Raw genomic sequence first — 14,925 nt, forward strand, 5'->3', positions numbered from 1 at the left:
AATGACGAAATGCGTCCAACCTCTTAAAAACTAGCATACTCCATATTCCAAAAGCTACCAGAGACCTACCGAGTTTATGCCTTCTTCGAAGTTCATAATGCATAAGCAATAAGTTAGTCTGCCCTCTAGAGTCTGAAGGTGCAAACTGAAGGCGGTGCTCACTGTACGCGTTAAATTAACATTATTGGCGGGATATTAATTATAACTTGCGTCACCGTCCCATGATTTTATGCAAAGATTCTATTTAGATCATTTTTGGAGGGATATTTTTTTTCTGGTGGGATCTCATAACGATCGCAAATAAATAAATTGCACGAATCTGCACGTTTTTTTCCGCCCATCAGTCTGATTCATTTGGTTTGCTGGACAGTTATATCAGAGCAACTGATGTCGTTTCTTTTGCAACACCAGATTTCATTGCAGACAACATCAAAGCTTGTCTAAAAAGTCTTCATTTTGCAACACTGTTCGAAATTCTGTATTTGCCGCGCCGTCGGGTAGCCTCAAAGCCTTACCGCTTTCAAATCCATTACGTGTCGGCATAACTTTGTGACTGTGTTTTAAATTTACGAATCTTTCCTTTGGTTCATCATTGGTCATGAGATAGGCGCTTACAAGAAGCATTGCCACGACAAATTTTAAAACTCTAATCTGATTGGACAAAAGTCATTTTTAAGGCGGGGCTAAGTACTGAACCAAGTCTGTTGATCGTCGACAGCACTATTTTCCACCAAGTTAAGCTTGTGGACGGTTCGGTGAGGCTACCCGACGGCGCGGAAACTAGTACTGCATAGTGAAGGTTCATAATCATGGAGATGGAAAAACTAATTTCAGTGGATGAGACCAGGTCTCTACTCAAGTCTGGAAAGAGTCACCGCGATATAAGTGTTTTATTACAATCAAGATATGGAAGCAATTATGGCGTTTCGGAAAGGAGTGTGCGACGATTTTGCGACAAGTACAACATACATCGTCGTACGCGCGACGAATTGGATGCGGAAGTTTCCAAGGCTGTATCTGAAGTTGGGCCATCGTATGGAAGGAAAACTATGTCCGGCCTCCTTCGTGCAAGAGGTATACGTGAAGGAAGATACAGAATTCAAGAGAGTCTGAAGCGTGTCAACCCAACCTACCACAACCGACGACGAAATGATACAGTGAGACAGTTAAACCCAGTACCCTATTTTTCCCCGTATCATGGACACAAACTTCATGTCGACCAAAACGAAAAGTTGGTGTATTTTGGAGTTACCCACGTTCTGTTTTCCGATGGTTATAGCCGGAAAATTGTCGCACATGTAACAATGCCAGTGAAAAACCCTATTATAATATACAACGCCTATAGAGATCTAATGTTAAAAGAAGGACTATGGGATATGGTTCGAGTGGATATGGGCGAGAGTTTTGCTTAGTTTTGTTCATCCAATCGTATTTAAAACAGTACAGGACGAACAAAATTTGCCCACCATATATACAAAGCCGATCAGCGAACAACCTACCCGCTGAAAGAAAGTGGCCTGAAGTAAATCAACGCTTCAACTACGTAATCAAAGGAGCTCTTATTGAGATGCAACGACGAATGCTGGTTAATATGATGGATGATACTCATAAATTCTGTGTGTCATTTATATCATGTGCTGTTGCTGACGTTGGAATGAAGCGCATGGTCGCTGCTTGGAACCATCACCCTCTTGAAGGTATGCACTTTTTTATTAATTAATTAATTAATTAATTAATTAATTAATTAATTAATTAATTAATTAATTAATTAATTAATGTATATATGTATGTATGTATGTATGTATGTATGTGTGTATGTCTGTCTGTCTATGTATATGTATGTGTGTATATATATATGTATGTATGTATGCATGTATGTATGTGTATGTATGTATGTATGTATGTATGTATGATAATGTATGTATGTATGTATGTGTGTGTATTTATGTATGTATATGTATGTACATTTTTTTACATTTTAATAACTTTATTGTAGCCTTATTCGAAAGTAAGATCATCGGCTTGGAGTACAATAAAGTGTATGCAAAACAAAACAAAACTACATTAATACAGACATATACGATATGGAAAAATACATACACAGCATAAGACAAAATGAGGGTTCATATATAAACATTTATCACGAGGCAGCAGTAGTACAGCAGGACTAGTTATTTTGTGGTTACAATGTGTTCCCTTATTTTAAATGCATTATGAATTTGCTTGTTTCTATTACGGTTTCTTTATTTCTTGACCTGAGAATAGTAATCAATTTTTCTTTGTCATTAACTGCAACAGTATCTGGATTGATATTGAGTTTGTTGTATGTATGTATGTATGTATGTATGTATGTATGTATGTATGTATGTATGTATGTATGTATGTATGTATGTATGTATGTGTGTATGTGTGTGTGTATGTGTGTGTGATGGTATGTATGTATGTATGTGTGTATGTATGTATGTATGTATGTATGTATGTATGTATGTATGTATGTATGTATGTGTGTATGTATGTATGTGTGTGTATGTATGTATGCATACATGCATGTATGTATGTATGTGTGTGTATTAATGTATGTATGGATGTGTGTATATTAATGTATGTATGGATGTGTGTGTATTAATGAATGTATGTATGTGTGTGTGTATTTATGTATTCACGTATGTATGTATGTATGTGTGTGTGTATATATGTATGTATGTCTGTCTGTATGTATGTATGTATGTATGTATGTATGGGTATGTATGTATGGAAAAAAACATGGTTGGACAATTGCTACTTTTGTGAGTGGATATGTTTGCCTATGTATACCCCTATGTATTACATTTTTATCAGTGTCAAGATGTGCTGGTTTAATTATGATCTCATTGTTCTGTTTCTCTATTAATAGGACTCAGAGTGACTATTATAAGAATATTGAAAATTTCATTTCATTCATTGCAAAATTCAATTCATACAAAAGTTCAAAAGTTCATTCATATTCAATTTCAAATATTACAAATTTATTTATAAATTTCAAAATATGTTAAATACAAAATTTATTACAAATTTCAAAGTTCAATTTCATGCAAATATTCATTCATTCATTCATACAAAATTAAATTTCGTTTCATTCATTTATATTGAATTTCAAATATTACAAAATTTATTTACATGTAATAGATATACTTACATTATTGTGTTTATTTTTATTTTAGGATGGCAGTCAAGAATTCCTGAAAATCTTGCAGGTACAGGTAATCGTGTATCAAACGTACCAGCCAATGTTGTTCCCACTGTTGATGAAGCCATTCAATTATATGAGCAATCAGGTGGGAATCTCACCCGTTACAGTTATTTTGGTGTCGATCCACTGTCTACAAGTGAAGATAAAGTGAAAGAACGAGAACAGCGATTTCGTCAAGTCAATATGACATTTGAAGACATATTTAGCAGACTAGCAAATGGAGATAATGCACCTTTTGAGCATGCAGTTTTAACATTTATAGATATTACCAGGGACTTAGCCTGAAAAAATGATGGATTATGGCTGTACACAAAATAATGAACGAGATGAACATTTGAGAAGGTTCTCCTTGCCTCATTATATTTCTAATCAGTATATATGTATATATATTCGACTATTGAACAAAGAAAGCATGAAATGAGCTCAAACCATTCATGACTGGTACAAGTTGGCAAAGTTGACATTTTACATGGACAAGAACAGTAATTTAATACACCAGAGCATGTCAAGAATATTAAGTTTTCCTGGTTACATTTGGGGTCATGAACTTTATATTCACTGTAGCTTTCATTTTTTCTCTTGTAAACTCTTCATTGAAATGATACTTACAATAAAGAGTATGGTTACTTAACATGTCAATAATGATCGCTTCATAATCGTGTCATAACTTTGAAATATCATTTTTATAGAATAAAGTTGTGGTTGATAAACCATACATGTATTACAATTTAAGCTAAAAAAATGACAAAGAAAACCATTTCTTCTGTTGTGATTAAAACCTAGTGCAATAAGGTCTAATATCGGGTTGGTTTGTCACGTGGTGATTATGTTAATGGACCAAACATACATACATCACATCACATCACATCACATCACATCACAATCACACCAAGCTCATTAGTATGCACTGTACTAATGAGCTTGATGTGATTGTTTACGAAATGTATTACACATGTAACTTCTGTGTGTACTGTTAGCTGGACTAGTGGAAACAAAGCAGACCTGATTGGTAGTGGCAATAAGCTTGCTAGGGTCAAGCACTGATGGGGGTAAAACAACAGGTAGTATTAAAGAAATAACACATAACATAGTACCCTTTTCCAAATTTACTTATTAGGATTGAAATTCATGACTCCTTCGGCCTATGCCAAAATGCTAGATTTGAGAGAATTTAACTAGATCATCCATTGCCAATATAAAAGATTTGTCTGGTGAGCCTAGCTATAACTCATGGCTGTGATATTTGGTTTATCAAAATGCATTAATTTTATCCAGTACTTTGCATGCTTTCTTTTAGGTTTGACATTGGATTTATGCAAATATTTTCAAAACATGGTGACATCTCTGCCTTGGTTTAATCAGCATTGATGTACGGAAAACTAGTTATTCCTTGTTGCTGTTTTAGCATCACAACGTCCTGTATATGATTTGTTTGCAGTATTTCTGGATGGCCTAGGGTCCTGGCCTTAGACTGCGCCCTCTAGGGCGACTTCCACCTGATAAGATCAGAGTACATACACAAAAAAGGATAAGAATTTTTGAGGGTACTGATGGGGGATTTCAAAGAAATTAACGTGCTTAATGACATCAAACATATGTTGATTAGAATTTTGATATATGCACAAATATATAAATGGTGTAAGCATATTAATCAGCAAAAATGTAACAAACAACACATTTTTGACTCATAATTGTTATTATGGTGAAGTCATATTTAGACCCGTCAATTAATATTGGTGTCAACATTAATTTAATTATCTTTAATATGACACTAAACTAACGCTATTTTTATCTTTAAATGCAAACATAATTGCCCAGACCTAATATGCATTTTCCGCATAAATGCCAGGAGCATAGCATGTTTTTGGTAAAAAGTCACAGCGGATAAAAGTCATGGGTGTCTAGTCTACATAACAAAAAGTGTTGTTTTTACATTTCTGTATAAATGCAATCCTATAATAACGTTGTTGAAATGTTTATCTAATTAAAATAGTTGTAGAGATCTTGTAAGGCAAGATACACCAAAAATGGCTACCATTTCTACTGTGAAACCACACTTTTAATACTTACCTTAATCTTGATTGCTACCCGGGATTGCTACCTCTAATCAACATATGTTTGATGTCATTAAGCACGTTAATTTTTTTTCCTGATGAACAAATTATACACACAAAAGGTAAAAAGTGGTTTTATGTACATTTTGGGGTCAGGAAGTGCATTATAATCAGTGACACATGGTGTATTTGGATACATAAGGCTATTCACAAATAATGGGCGGGGGTGGAGGAATTGCGATAAAAAACATAATTTCTTTGAAATCCCCCATCAGTACCCTCAAAATACTTTCAAATCCCACCTTCTATACTAGAAGAAATTTTCAAATCCTACCCCCCCCCTTTCAGTCTCCCATGTTACTGCTCTCTAGCCTGATCTTGTGTATACCACTAGTATTATATTACATATTTTATTGTTGTTTTCTACAGAGTTTATTTATACAGTTTATGATTTATTGTTTGTTATATGACACTTCTAAATCAATCAGAGAGTTTTCTAGTTTTAACTTGTGAAAAAAACAACTGAAGTCCACGGTTACTAGAAAGTAACCGTGTGCAGTCCAAGACATCTGTCAGATTTTACATCTTTGCATGCTATAAGGCTTTACTCATTTTAATGGAAATTTTCAAAAGTCCCTAACATGGTGCAATGTTTATCAGACACTTTTAAACGTATTTTCATTTTACAGTCCTCCATCGGTTTCTATATTGTTTTTATTAGACATCTTCATATTAGAAAGTACGACAGTCATTCCTCTTTTTAAAGATATTCAGTTTATATTGTCTCAGTCATGGTTTTGTTTTCTCTGCTATTTCTTGTAAGGGTGATTACATCATTTACAGCTTGTTTTTAGTAACTTTTGCCTGTTCTTTAAAGATCAGTATAAAACCAGGGTGTTTACAATTTTTCAGCATAGGCGGCTGGGTTCAAGTAATTGCCGGCCAGGGTGTTATTGCGAAGGTAAGGGAGTGGGTCCCCTCCCTGGGGTGGGAAATTTTTTCAAAATTGACCTAATTTTTATGCCATTCTGTGCATTCTTTGACGCTATCACCTACCAAAACTATGTCATTCAGTCCAAATGTTTCTGTGCAGATGATGATCAACATTAGTTATACTTCCACTTGACTTAATAATGAACAAAATACTTTTAAAACCCACCACCTACCCAGTGCAATCCCTACAAATCCCCTCTCTACAACCCCATAAACTTTCAAATTCCCCACCCCCATGATTCCCCCTCCCCTACCAGTAATTTGTGAATGCAGCCGAACATTTAATTTAAAGTACTTGATACGATCGAGATACAGACTTAAGCAATACTTAGATGTAATGCGGCAGTCAATGTAAAGCCCCACCCCCCACCCCGATACGGGAAAAATGTGGGGGGTTAGACTGTCTTTGCCATGAAACTATGCCCGAAGGGGTGGGGCAATGGCTTCTTTTCGACCCAACTAGTCATTTTCACGGACGTGAAATGCCCCACACCTTGAGGTCGGGAAAATGTGGGGGATTTATTTGTTTTAGGTGGGGATTTTCCAGAATGTCTTGCCCCAGGGGGTGGAGCATTTGACAAATTTGACAAGACCAATTTCCAAAACCCCCACTATGCCCCGGGTGGGGTGGGGGTTTACATTGCCGCATAATCATTTGTGTTTGGGGTTGAATCTGAATCTTATTGAGCCTCTGAGTACTCAGCCTCATCCTCGGGAGGATATTCATCAACCCTGTGAGTGGAGGGGGTAATTCGACTGGTATTCATACGGGGATACCCTTTCTCTTACCCTCCCGATGTAATTAGAAAATTAGAATTTTATACTTAGTCATGCATGTTATTTGTAATATAATTATGCATGGCGCACACTTCAGACGATTTGACCGATGGGCGCACATTTCAGGTGACTGTCGGCTAGTGTGCTACATGGTTTGAAAGTGATTTTTTGCCGGCGCACTCGACCGTCGGTCGAATCGCAGGGATGAAAACGTTTTGATATTTCTCGGGCGCACGTTTTTCGATCGCCGGTCAATCACCTACAGTGCTACGCCTTGCGATTTTTTACCACCGGTGACCTAACTTTGGACCAATCAAATCATCTCTTTTCTTTCATGTGACACGCAAAGTTATCACCGGTGCCAATCTCTCCATGCATGCTTCTTAAATATTGCCATTCGCAGGAGCGTGTTGTTTTTGGCTATTAATGGGCCAATCGTAGTAAAATATCGTCAAAACTCTACTTGGGTGTCATGCAAGACAATTTCTGTACGATTGAGGGTTCTGTTTTTCGAAACCCCTTTATAAAGTGTGTAATATGCAATTGGTCTTCTGTTTGATTCGTCCATTTCAATTCCCGACCCTTTATCAAACCAAGGTCTATACCCTTTCAGATACCAATCAGCATCATAACCGGACCCTCACCGTAAAGCCGTCTATGGGAGTTAACCCACCCCCACCGGTTACCAGAGTATGTGTTGATAGGCCAACTGTACTCTTACATTTCTTTGGGCAAGTGGAAAGTCCTCTGCATTTTAGTTCATTTTCCTTTACCCACATTTGTTGGAAGTGCAATCGGTGCAGGCGATCCCCAGAACAACAGATGGTAAACTTTACTTCATTTCAAAGTAAATAGTTGTTTATTTCTAGTATATTATTTCTACAAATTATAGAGAAAGTTTTCAACAAAATTCTCAATACCGAGTTGGTTAATAAAGAAACATCTCCACGATAGTATTAACTATAATATCAATGTCAAGATAGCTAGTCGGTCTAGTATATACTGTTCATACATTATATGTGAAAATGTATGCAAACAGGCATTGAGATGTATTTTTATGTAAAAAAATGCACCCCCTGCCATTTTAAAATTCTTATGTAAATCATCTGAAAACAAATCAACTTTAGTATCGTGTAGATACTTTAATTGTCTTGAATATGAAACCAAACATATGCTATTCTAATCCGCATCTAATCCGTTATCTGCAAAATACCTAATGATAGTCGACTGAAATGGCGGCTCTTTGGAAGCACTTTTTGTGATTACACATCGTTGACTTTTAAACGCTGTGTTTTATTTAAAATGCTATACACCTGACAATTATGAACAAAAAAATATTATATATGGCCAAAGTCCTAGAAAATTATAATGATTATCCACTAATGAGTATAAATTTGATATATGTAGAAATATGTAGATGAAGTAATCTAATTTTTAGCAAAGAATGCCAAAAGTTTTTGCTCAAAATTCTTATGTAAATCATCCTAAAATTAATTAACTTGGTGTCTTCACGTAGATAATTTTATTGTTCTTAATATGACACCAATCAAGTCCTATTTGAAGATTTCATGGAAATGTTATATTTAAAAAAAAATTATTTTAGTCAAATTGGCGGCTATTTTGGACGCCATCTTGGATTTCGAGGTGTTCGCAAAAATTTTTTTGGTACACCTCTGAAATATTTGTTGTCATCATAAATACTAGCAAATGTGCATGATGTACTTAGTTTGTAAGAATGTGGCAAGTAAAGTGCTGTTTTTTTGGTTTGGCCTTTCGCTTATGGTGGTCGTCATGGCATGTGTGAATGTCTAGATTGAGATAACCATTTGGACCATTTCAGAACCACACGTGAGACTGGATCAAGACCACTTTGTACTCATCATTATATTCATTATAGATAGAGTAAGAAAATATACTGTGAATGATTTATTTGAACAAAAATAGACAATTTCAATTGCATGGAGCCCGGTCAAGTGAATGAATGTCAAATATTAGACTATCATAACAGATAATTGTCAATTAACACTACTTGGGGCCCACCTGCATAATTACCCCATATATACAAAGTTGAATAGTCGTGTGATTTCACAGCCAAGAATTAATTGAAAATATGGCTTCACATTCTGTAATAAGGACAATAGACTAGAGTCTTTTAAAAACTACTGAATCGAATGAATATTTTTTTTTGGAAGTCATAACCCATTCTCCAACATGACCATGCATTCCACTCTTTCAGCATGAGCTACACATTATCATAATAAAAATTACTCAATCTTTACCAAATTAAAGATTTTATTGAATTCTTAAAAGTGCTTGCACGTCACACATCTACAATCAAATCTTAACATCACTTGATAATTATTTAGTCTCATGATCAAGTGTCTCATATCTCTGTATCTGTTTGGGTTTCGGAAAGCACTGTGAGCCGATTTTGCAAAAGACATGTATCCATCGTCGTACACATGAAGAATTGGACAATGAAGTTGCTAGGGCGGTAGGTGAAGTAGGTTCATCGTACTGAAGGAAAACCATGTCCGGCCTTCTTTCGTTCAAGAGGTATACGTCAAGGCTTATTTAGAATTCAAGTGTTTTGTCAATTACAAGGAAAATAAACATTGAATAACTTTATTAAACTTTGTACATTGTATCTTACTCAGTTACATCACAGGGTGCCCAGGCATGATATAAATGACACACAGAATTTATGAGTATCATCCATCATATTAACCAGCATTCGTCGTTGCATCTCAATAAGAGCTCCTTTGATTACGTAGTTGAAGCGTTGATTTACTTCAGGCCACTTTCTTTCAGCGGGTAGGTTGTTCGCTGATCGGCTTTGTATATATGGTGGGCAAATTTTGTTCGTCCTGTACTGTTTTAAATACGATTGGATGAACAAAACTAAGCAAAACTCTCGCCCCATATCCACTCGAACCATATCCCATAGTCCTCTTTTAAAGGGAACAAAGGGCCAGAAAATACGTATATTTTCTTAAACCTTACTCCTTGTAGTGCAGTGTCTTTTCTTAGTTTTGTATCACTTACATTGCATGCGATATGCGAGAAATTCAACATCAAAAGTTGAATAGATTCGTTTGTTTTAGCCGTGGGCCCCACTGGCTCATGGGTAATAAGCCAGTGAATATGCAGAAGTGAACAGTAAACAAAGCCAGACTGATCACTTCTGCATATAGCTGACTCATTACCCATGAGCCAGTGAGGGCCCATGACTTATAAAACAAACAAATCTGTACAACTTTTGATGTTTGATTTCTTGCTTATCGCACACAATAGAACTGGTATAAAACAAAGAAAGGGGTACTACAGAGACTCTGAGAGTGTACTTTAAGGGGGAGATGTAGGTTCACTGACAATTTTTAGTGACCTAGATTCAAATTACTACTTCTCAAAAACTAATACAGATAGCTAGCCCAAACTACATATTTTATGATTGCTCTTTATCTTAGCTTTATGTCTGTGCCGTGTATTTTACTGTATGACCAGAAATGGGTGTATGATTGGTGTGAAAGTGTATGTTATTTTATAATCCGTATTGTTCTTTCTAACAAAAATTACGTTTTCGGCAAATCAAGACAGAATAAAACTCTTGATGTCATATGAAAGTTCATGACCCTGTTCGTAATCCGACAAAGTTTTAAAGCGCTTGGATCATTGGAATTTTTGTTACAAGAACTAGAAGTTATGAATCAATGTAACTTTTCGGAGTCATAATTTCCAAGTCTTGTAACAAAAATTCTAATGATCTAAACACTTTGAAACTTTGTTGGATTATGAACTGGGTCATGAACTTTCATATAACATCAAGAGAGTCATTCTGTCTTGATTGCCGAAAACATAATTTTTCTAGAAAGAACAATACGGATTATAAAATAATTCACACTTTCACAAATATCATACGCACATTTCCAGTCATACAGTAAAATAAACACAACAGACATGAAGCTGTGATAAAGAGCAATCAGAAAATATATCATAGTAGTTTGGGCTAGCTATCTTTATTAGTTTTTGAGAAGTAGTGATTTGAATCTAGGTTACTAAAAATTGCCAGTGAACCTACATCTCCCCCTTAAGAAAATATATGTATTTTCTGGACCTGTGTTCCCCTTTAATATTAGGTCTCTATAGGCGTTGTATATTATGATAGGGTTTTTCACTGGCATAATTAAATGTGCAACAATTTTCCGGCTATAACCATCGGAAAACAGAACGTGGGTAACTCCAAAATACACCAACTTTTCATTTTGGTCGACGTGAAGTTTGTGTCCATGATACGGGGAAAAATAGGGTACTGGGTTTAACTGTCTCACTGTATCATTTTGTCGTTGGTTGTGGTAGGTTGGGTTGACACGCTTCAGACTCTCTTGAATTCTATATCTTCCTTCACGTATACCTCTTGCATGACTGAGACAATTCATTGTGATGTGTTGTCAATTAAATGTTGAATAACTTCATGTATCTTACTCAGTTACATCATTTGTGGCAATTAACTTCAGTCTTTACAATCTTTTTTCATGGATCAACAAAAAACATTTTTAACTATACTAATAGAATACAAACATGAATCCAACACACTTCATCGAACAATGATGATACAGTGAGGCAATCAATTGCCAGGTGTTGTGTCAATTAAACATTGAATAACCTTATTAAACGTTGTATCTTACTCAGTTAGATCACAAGGTGCCCAGGCTTTGTTAGTTGATGTCCATGTGTAAACAAAAATGTAAACAAATAAACAAGTGAACAAACAAACAAACAAACACAAACACACAGACGTTCACAAGGAAGCAATATATGACAACATGTTTGACACTGAAAACAACCAAAATATTACTGAGAACCCACATACTCAGCTGGGAGTAGTCATGGTCCCCCTCAATTAATTGTAGGAGGGAGGGGGGCATGACTATATACATGTATGTGGGTTCTCAGTAATATTTGTGTCAAAGTTTTCAGCGTCAAACATGTCATATATTGCTTCCTTGTTTACATGTGTTTGTTTGTTTACATATTTTTGTTTACATGTGGATATAAACAAACAAAGCCTCCTGTGGATACATGATGGCAATTGACTTCAGTCTTTACAATCATTTTTTCATGGATCAACAAAAAAACATGTTTTCACTCTAGTAATAGAATACAAATATAAACCCAACGTGTTATGTCAATTAAACATTGATTAACTTCATGCATCTTACTCTGTTACATGATGGCAATTTCAGTCTTAAGAAAATTTTTTGATGGATCGACAAAAATTTTTTTAACTATACTAAATACAAATATAAATGCAACACACTTCATCGAACAATGATGATACAGTGAGGCAATCAATTGCCATGTGTTGTGTCAATTAAACATTGAATAACCTTATTAAATGTTGTATCTTATTCAGATCACAAGGTGCCCAGGCTTTGTTTGTTGATGTCCATGTGTAAACAAAAATGTAAACAAATAAACACGTGAATAAACAAACACACACACACACACGTAAACAAGGAAGCAATATATGACATGTTTGACACTGAAAACATCAACCAAAATATTACTGAGAACCCACATACTCAACTGGGAGTAGTCATTGTCCCCCTCCTTCGTGGGGGGGGGAGGAGTGGGCATGACTTCTCCCAGTTGATATGTAAGTTCTCAGTAAAATTTGCGTTGATGTTTTCAGTGTCAAACATGTCATACATTGCTTCCTTGTTTACAGTTTTGTTTACACGTGGACATCAACAAAGAAAGCCTGAGCACCCTGTGGTGATGGCAATTACCTTCAGTCTTTACAATCTTTTTTCATGGATCAACAAAAAAACATCTTTAACTATACAAATAGAATATAAATAATATAAATCCAACAGTCACTTCACTGAACAATGATGAAACAAAGATACACTGTAGTTCCAAGAGTCATTTTGAACCGAACTCTGAACTGAACTGAATTACAGGGCAGTCACCCATGCAAAAAAAATCAGTTCTGCTGGCTTCTTCTCGGTCCAGTATGATAAGTTACTTCTGGTAAGAAGTCATCATCATCGTCGTCGTCGGGGATCTCAGGTTGCTCATCACTGCTAAACTGATCCACACCAGCACTGGTTGGCCTTTGCTGAACAGCAACTGCAATCTCTCTGTCACTACTAGTGTTGTATTCACTTCCAAGCATTGCTTGCTCCAACCCTCTCAGATGTGGTGCGTTCTCAGGTATTGCACCACGGCAATTTGGACAAGCATGTAAGCGAATGCTACATACATAGCACCCTATTATTTTATTACACTTGAAACATGCATACAACGGAAATGAGGCTCTTTCAAGGCATACCATGCATGTTAATGGGTCTCGTGGTCTACTAAAGACTCCCTGGAGTCCTCTCTGCAAAAAAAGTCAATGAAAATTAAGTTGACAATAATGCCTGTAAAATAACCATATCAATACCAACAAAACAGAATTAATACACACATTGACTGAGACAATAATTTAATACTCTGACCAATAAAATGACAGTATACTAGTAATTGATGTAACCCAATATGAATGCAATTTCCCACCAGTATTTGAGGTGTTGTTTACACCAACCCACACATACATCAACACAGACTCTTAAGTCTACTTGTACTAAAATATAGCACTGTTATCACTGCTCATAAACTGTTATGTATGTATGAGGTATCAAACTAAAAAACAAGACATTCAAGGAAGTGATTCTATACATGTATTAGGAAAAGAGCAAAGTACAAAATAATATTTGTTTAAAAAGTAACCAAGTTTCAAGTATCCAAGGTACATGGATACACACACACACACAAATGAGAAATATATACTGGAATATGGCCATAAACAGTACAATATGACCTGAAGAAAGGAAGTGAATTTATTGTGATTTATTGAAAATACTCAGAAGTAAATCAAGATCAACAGACCAAAAGATGGTTATAAAATAGACGAAATAAAATGAAAATGAGACAAAACCTTAATTTTGACAAAATGTGAACATTAAACCTTCAATCCGTTCTGATTCAACAGAATAAGCCCAGCACAGTGTGTGTTATGGACTTTTGACCAAAGGCCATATTTTTATTTTTGGACCCAAATTCTGTACCTCTCATTCAATCATTTTCACTTGAACAATCTACCAACTAGACACTATAAGCACAGGGTGTTCTGCAGGCTTTGTTTTTTGACGTCCATGTGTAAAGAAAAATATGTAAATAAACAAACGAACACATGTAAACAAGGAAGCAATATATGACAACATGTTTGACACTGAAAACATCAACCCACATATAAACTGGGAGCATACATTGCTTCCGTGTTTACATGTGTGTGTTTTTTTTTGTTTTGTTTGTTTGTTTACACATGGACATCAACAAATGAAGCCTGGGCACCATGTGCTATAAGCGCCTCTCTGAATATCAATGCATTTATCCGTCGAGCAGTTTCGGATTTTAAGTTGTTTACCCACACAAATCCACACACACACAGACTCTTAGTGGTCCCATAACCACAGCTGTACTATATAGTATAGTACAATTGTGGTAAAAACATTAAATTTCTTAGATGTGAAATACAAGGGTCATGAAATTGACACTGTAGAATGTGATTTATATATCAATATATTTAATTTCTGCCTTTAATTTTCAAACTAATGATCCTGACATTAAAATGGTTTGCTCCAGATATAGTTACACGTAAATTGTCCTGGTGTGAATATTTACCTAACCATGATCATCCCCTGAAGTGCTATCTAAACTCTGACAAAAGCTCATTCAAACAGATGTGTCTGCCAGTCTGAGTGTTTACTGATGTAGACAACAAGAATACACTGGTGACACCTGTATAAATCTTGCAATAAATGTAAA

At 35.6% G+C, this 14,925-nt stretch overlaps 1 long non-coding RNA gene across 1 annotated transcript; it reads left to right on the forward strand.

The window, feature by feature from the left end:
* The first annotated feature begins 541 nt into the window (after positions 1-541).
* LOC139125878 (uncharacterized) lies at positions 542-3,871 on the forward strand. The gene is made up of 2 exons (XR_011550394.1): positions 542-1,697; positions 3,201-3,871. It is a non-coding gene; the product is annotated as an uncharacterized lncRNA (long non-coding RNA).
* Positions 3,872-14,925: the final 11,054 nt, after the last annotated feature.

The sequence above is a fragment of the Ptychodera flava genome, assembly GCF_041260155.1.
Source record: "Ptychodera flava strain L36383 chromosome 3 unlocalized genomic scaffold, AS_Pfla_20210202 Scaffold_26__1_contigs__length_13983176_pilon, whole genome shotgun sequence".
Taxonomy (NCBI): Eukaryota; Metazoa; Hemichordata; class Enteropneusta; family Ptychoderidae; genus Ptychodera; species Ptychodera flava.